At 46.6% G+C, this 6,075-nt stretch overlaps 1 long non-coding RNA gene across 1 annotated transcript in view; it reads right to left on the bottom strand.

Annotated features, from left to right (window-relative positions):
* Positions 1-644: 644 nt before the first annotated feature.
* LOC140213545 (uncharacterized) overlaps positions 645-6,075 on the bottom strand; it is a 49,823-nt gene continuing 44,392 nt past the window's right edge. The window contains exon 4 of the long non-coding RNA XR_011890407.1: positions 645-864. This is a non-coding gene — a long non-coding RNA (uncharacterized lncRNA). The remainder of the gene's footprint in view (positions 865-6,075) is intronic.

Below are 6,075 nucleotides of genomic sequence, written 5' to 3'. Positions count from 1 at the left end.
ACTTCCATCCTCACAGGGTGGAAGGGCTCTGAATTTTTTAATGGTGTGCAAGGAACTGAAGGGGCTGCGCCGCTCTTACTAAGGCAGACCTAAAACGGCAGCTGCAAAACGCTATCACGCTAAAAGGAGTTTTGTTTGAGTTTCCGCCTAACAGAATTTGTTTTCTCGTATATTCAAATTACAATCGGACGCTATCATGTCTGTAGGTTGTGTGTATGTTGTACTTTAAATTTTTTTTCTGACACACATTACTTTCAGAAGTTCAATTAGTTCAGTAACTTATTTGCACTACACGGAGGGCCTGTGTCGTTGGGTATACGTGGTTGGGCATACGTGGTTCGGAATGATTATTCCCGAAACGACGGTGGATGCTGGGCGCGGGACGGCGGACCCCAACGCCGGTTTTATGCAATACGGGGAGCTTAACGCTCTCGCGTTAAAACGGCTGCACTGACGAAAATTACAGCATTTATTGGGACCAAACTTGCAGGTGTGTGTAACGTAAAAAAAAAAAATAGTGTATCTACTTCACGGACGAGAGGAAGCCTCTCAGTGATAATGATGATGATAGGAGTACAATAATAAATGTTATTATTATAATGTTTTATTTTAATCGCTGCTGTGTCGTGCAGGAGCACAAAACTGCTCCTCATAAGAGAGCAGAGAATTGGTTGTCATAAGAGGGCGTGCATTCTAGTAGGCACGTTCTTAGATTTCGGAAGGCGTTTAGATTCGGCCAGAGACCTGAGCGAGAGACATACGAATCTTCTACTATGATGCAATCATCATCTTCAGGCTCATAGTAATACCACGGTGTAATGTCTCCGCCTTGTATCCAACCTCTCTTTAAACAAGTCGATTTATCTGAAAAGGAGATTAAATGTGCTTTTTATCATAGAAAAAGCATTTGTTGGGAATTTAAAATGACAATCAAAAGAAAAAGTATTATTTCCTACGTCCCTTGTTAGTTTCTTTGTTGAAAAAGATTGCGCATCAGATAAGTGTAGTAAGCTTTTAGCAAGAAGTTACCGCTTCAAATACAGAGCCTCATGGAACCAGTAAGACGCACCTCGAAGACGATGTTTACGAACCACGTAACAATTTATCATTTTTCGCAGCAAGAAAAGAACACAACGAAAACGAAAGTAGAAGTTGACAACGCCAGGTAACTAGCCCTATTACGAAAAAAAATTATTTCTTATGTATATAATGACATCCAATAGATCAAATATGTCAGGGTCAAAGCTGCGGTACTACACGAGAAAAGTTTGAATTTTTTTACTGAGATGATTTAATAGGAGATGCTACTTTCTTTAGTAGGCATCACCGACATTTCGTCACCTGGCAAGGAAACAAAGTCAGCAATATTGTCGAAAAAGCTGAATCAAATCAGAAAGCACGAACACAAAGTTGTGCATATTAGCCCAGGAAGCCATAGAAGATAAACGTGCAAAATTGCATAAGGAAAGACAAACACTTCGTATTGTCTTAGAACATACACAAGGGCACTGTTTTAGAAACGAGTGCTCAAAATGTAAGTACACATGCATACATAAAACGCAGTGGCTTGCCAACATAACAAACTCACACTTAAATCGCACATATGCATTTCGGAGAACATTAAAATTTATTGCAAAACAACTGCATTAATATTTGCTAAGTAACATTTTCGATGTGACAAGCTGTTTTCTCTTAGGCCCACTATTGGCCACTGTTACAATCGGCCTGCAGGGGTACCGACCTGCGAACCATTCCGAGCCCGCTGCAGCTGTTTTGATCGATCTGCGGGGATAGCGACCTTCGAACCTTTTCCAGCCCGCTGCGACGAGTAGCTTTAGAAAGCCAACAATGTGCCTCCTTCGGAGAACCGACGGCGCCAACAAAGAAAGCCACGTTTGGCGGACCGAGTATTGTTAATTGGTTCGCTGTCGCCTTCACGGTTTCCTTGGAGCAAGAGAACTCCTGGAAAAGGGTGTTTTCCGGTGCGTTTTTCACGGGCCCCAGAATTCTTCACCGTCGACTGACAGTCGCGGCTGCTACTTGAGGAGTCAGCTCTAGAATCAAGAGACGCCATATGGGGTCAAGCTTGACCACTCATGTCTACGAGGACCCTCTCCGCTCGGTGTGTTCTGTGAATCCGAAGCGCGCATGTGAGCGTATGAACCCTCCCCCTCAAAGGCGGGTTGACTACGCCTGCGACAACTTTGGATGGTCCGATTGGACGAAGGCTGGACGGCAGTTTTCCCTCACCTAAGGATCTGGGGGCACAGAGGGTTCTTAAGCAGCTGCTCTTCGGCTGTTTGTGGGTGCTTTGCGTTTGGGGCTTCGTGTGGTGTGCTTTGTGCTTGGTGCTTGGTCTTTCGTGCTGCATTTGGGAGTCATACTAGACTGTTGAAATGCATCTCCTGCCGTAATGTTAATATTGTAAATAAATCCCGTTCCCGATAAAAACAAGTTCCTCCCTACGACCACGTCCCAAGAGTGGGTGAGTTGGATGACGGCATGGGCCAGCTACCACTTATTTCATGCCCGACCACAAATCCTACAACTGGTTGCCAGCGCTGGCATGGTCCTCCAACTCGTACAACTGCATGACAGCGGTGAGATCGACCTACAATTCGCAGACAGAAATGAGATATCACGGACTTTGGACATGGTGACCGACTGGTATCGCGATCTAGTTGGAGGTGACTTGTGATTGACACCTCTTACAACTGACTGGATACGGCGGAGAAGGAATGGTGATATAGTGCTGCTTGAGTGGGTAAGTGTTTGGTTTTGGCTGTAAGATTTACCAGGCTTCGATTTCTCTGTTCTTGTAGACTTGAATCGCTGGGGATGTTTTACTTGGATTCTGATTTGCGTGGGTATCGCAGCAAGTATTGTGTGACAGCAGAGCCAAAGCTTAAAGTAGCTACCATGGTCCTATGGTGTATGACGGGAGCTGACCTGTAGTGGTTGTGTGAAAAGCTCGAGGTAAACGTATAGGAGGATGTGCGGAAGCAGAAATTCCTAAGACCATTCTGCAAAGTGGCAATTATTTGAAATTCATCGAACATCTAGGTAACCGAATCCTAAGCAAAAGACAGGAGCAGGAATCAATCAAACAAGAAGGCCAGGAGCGCAAGCGAGAACGTTACGATCGTGAGAGTAAACGTGAGCAAAAACGGCAAAGAGCTTGAAAAATAAATGGCAGCATTTACCAAACAGATAAAAACTTTGCAGCAGTTAAACGCACAAAGACAGCGACTGCCTCAAAATTCTGTAGGAAGTAGAGAGCGAAAAAATGAGGAAGTATCTAGCGGATTTTCGCCAAAAGCCGACGAGAGGAGCAGTACCTGTGAGATTAGCAGCACATTCATAGGTGAACGGAAAGGGCTAGCTGCTAACGATACCTTAGTGGCAACAGAGGCCGTTAAAGGCCGTAGTGAGAGTTACGAGGCGATTTGCCAACAGAGCACTCTAGAGACAGCTAGGCCAGTTTTGAATGAATTGACACAGTCACCGTGTGTGTGCGTTGCAGGGATTCTTAACAGGGTCGTTAACGAGGTACAGAGAACTGCTGAACCAGCAGACACGAGCACCCATGTCGAGATAACTGTCGAGTCGGATCTGCGTGCCGAAGTGAAGTGCCACCTGGACGATGCAGTTGAGGACAGTTCGCAGAATTGCGAGCTGCGTAGCTCAAGGGAAGACAACTGCATTGTTCAGGGATCGGTGCAACTGTCCACCAGTCTAGGTAGCCAAGACAGGGATGATTTAATTATGAATAATTCGAACTGTGCGGGTGAGAGAGTGATCGAGACCGACGAGCTATGTGCCAATGCACAGCGTGAGCTGGGCAATGCAGTAGAGGGCAGTTCGCAGGAATGCGAGTTGCATAGCTCTAGTAAAGACTGCTGCATTGTTTCAAAGTCGGTTGAGCTGCCCTCCAGTCGAGGTAAAGAGAGAGCTTATTTAAATGAAAATCACTCAGACTGTGCGGGTAGGAGAGCGATCCGGGCCGACGAGATGTGTACCGGCTAGCTTGAGGCGCGAGAAGGCGGCATGAAAGGGAGTTCGAGGAAAAAGCGCCGTAGAAAGAAGCGTGGTAAAGATAGGAATGGGGTGAATAATGTAGCGCAGCCAAAGACGGTGACAGACGCAAAGAGGCAGGGCGCGAGTAAAAGAAGGTGCGGTCGTCGTTGACGACGTAGGCGCATCAAGCACGTTCGAGCCACCGGTCAGAAAGAGACCGAGAATCATGTTCTGCACCCGCCGTGGTTGCTCAGTGGCTATGGTGTTGAGCTGCTGAGCACGAGGTCGCGGGATTAAATCCCGGCCACGGCGGCCGCATGTCGTTGGGGACGAACCGTCAGAAAGTGGTTTTGGCCCGTAAAACACCATAATTTAATTTTAAGCATGTTCTGAGCGGACAAAGGGCACGGGGCAGTTATGTGCTTCCTCGTTCCGTCGTTCTTTTTGGGGTGCAGCATGTAGTGCGAAGGAGCGCAAGGTGGCAAGGCGAAACGAAGTGGTAGGGAGTCGTGGCGCGGTCAGTCGAGTTCATGATGAAAGCCTGGCGCCAGGATGCAAATTGACAAGACGCTGCAACGTCTTGAAGAAACTCATAGGGTGTTGGTCCTTTTGTTCTTCCTGGGTAGCCAAAATAGCTTTCGAACCACGACCACCCCTAGTGCGGCTCAAAAGTATGAATCCATCGTAAACGTTTGGAACGGGAGACCAAGACAGCTTCCGTAGAAATGAAACGTGATGTTTTGTTTTAATTTTGAGCATTTGAAAGTTTTCGCGATTTGAGACTACAGGTTCTTTCGATATGTAAAGTGTGAGCTTTGTTTATGTTTTCGTTTGAGAAACTCCGAGATTTGAAAGATGCATTTTATGTAAACCTTTTGTTTCGCGAAGTGTTAATTAATGAGTAGGTTGGCTTTTTTTTCTTGTGAGTGAACTGAAGAGTCAAGGTTATCGGTGAGACACCTGTGGTAACGCGCGTGGGTATTAGGTTACCTTCTTTATTTTTAGAAGTGTTCTCGAAATTTCTAAAGTTAAACGCGTAGGTTTTCAGCGAGTGCATAATTTACACTTAGAAGCGTTCTTAGTTCCATTAGCGCGTGTCCTGTGCGGACGGAAGGAAGCAGAATGTTTAAGACTGGGTCACTCATGCTTGTTGAGGACGGTTGCGTTCTGACTTCTCTAGTAAGCGTGCGTGGAACTAGTTATTAGAGGACGCGTTTTTAAGGGTTCTCCGGAGTGTGTAAGTTACGCAAGTTTAGTTGTTCGTTTAAGGTACGTGTCCTGCATGGACTGGAGGAAGAAACGTGACTAAGCGTGACGAAACGTTTGCGTACGACGGAAGTACGCGTTCTGAACAGGGACCACAAAGCTAGTGCGATTGTGATTACGTACCTATGGAATTGACCAGACTGTTCAGTGGCACCAGTATGTGCGATAAGTACGTCACTGCGCTAGGATGAGAACACGCTGTTCGTGAAGTTTGGCCGCTTAATTTATGTTCGGGTGTTGGTGGTTGAGAGCCTTCGGTTAAGTTCCGAGTAAACCTTTGCTCTTGTGCAGCTCCAGGGTCAGGTCTGGTTAAACTCAGGGGGAACGTGAACGCTCGCTTTGGCGGCACAAAATTTGGGGTTGCCAGTTGAGCGCCTTACATTGAAAGTTTGTTTAAAAAAAATTAAATTATGGGGTTTTACGTGCCAAAACCACTTTCTGATTATGAGACACGCCGCAGTAGAGGACTCCGGAAATTTCGACCACCTGGGGTTCTTTAACGTGCACCTAAATCTAAGCACACGGGTGTTCTCGCATTTCGCCCCCATGGTAATGCGGCCGCCGTGGCCGGGATTCAATCCCGCGATCTCGTGCTCAGCAGCCCAACACCATAGCCACTGAGCAACCACGGCGGGTAAATTTTGTTAGGAAGCCTGGTGGAATAACAGCTGATTCCGGGCGTTTGCACGCTGAGTGGTATTGTGTTGCCGGGATCGACTCTTGTGTGCTGGTTGATGTGAGACGGTTTAAGGCATTCCAAGTGGGCAGTAGTTGCAGAGAGCAAAGTCATAT

This window comes from Dermacentor andersoni, chromosome 10 (assembly GCF_023375885.2).
Source record: "Dermacentor andersoni chromosome 10, qqDerAnde1_hic_scaffold, whole genome shotgun sequence".
In the NCBI taxonomy this organism is placed as follows: domain Eukaryota; kingdom Metazoa; phylum Arthropoda; class Arachnida; order Ixodida; family Ixodidae; genus Dermacentor; species Dermacentor andersoni.
The sequence above is the reverse complement of the archived record's forward strand: the minus strand, read 5'-3'. Positions and strand labels throughout refer to the sequence as shown.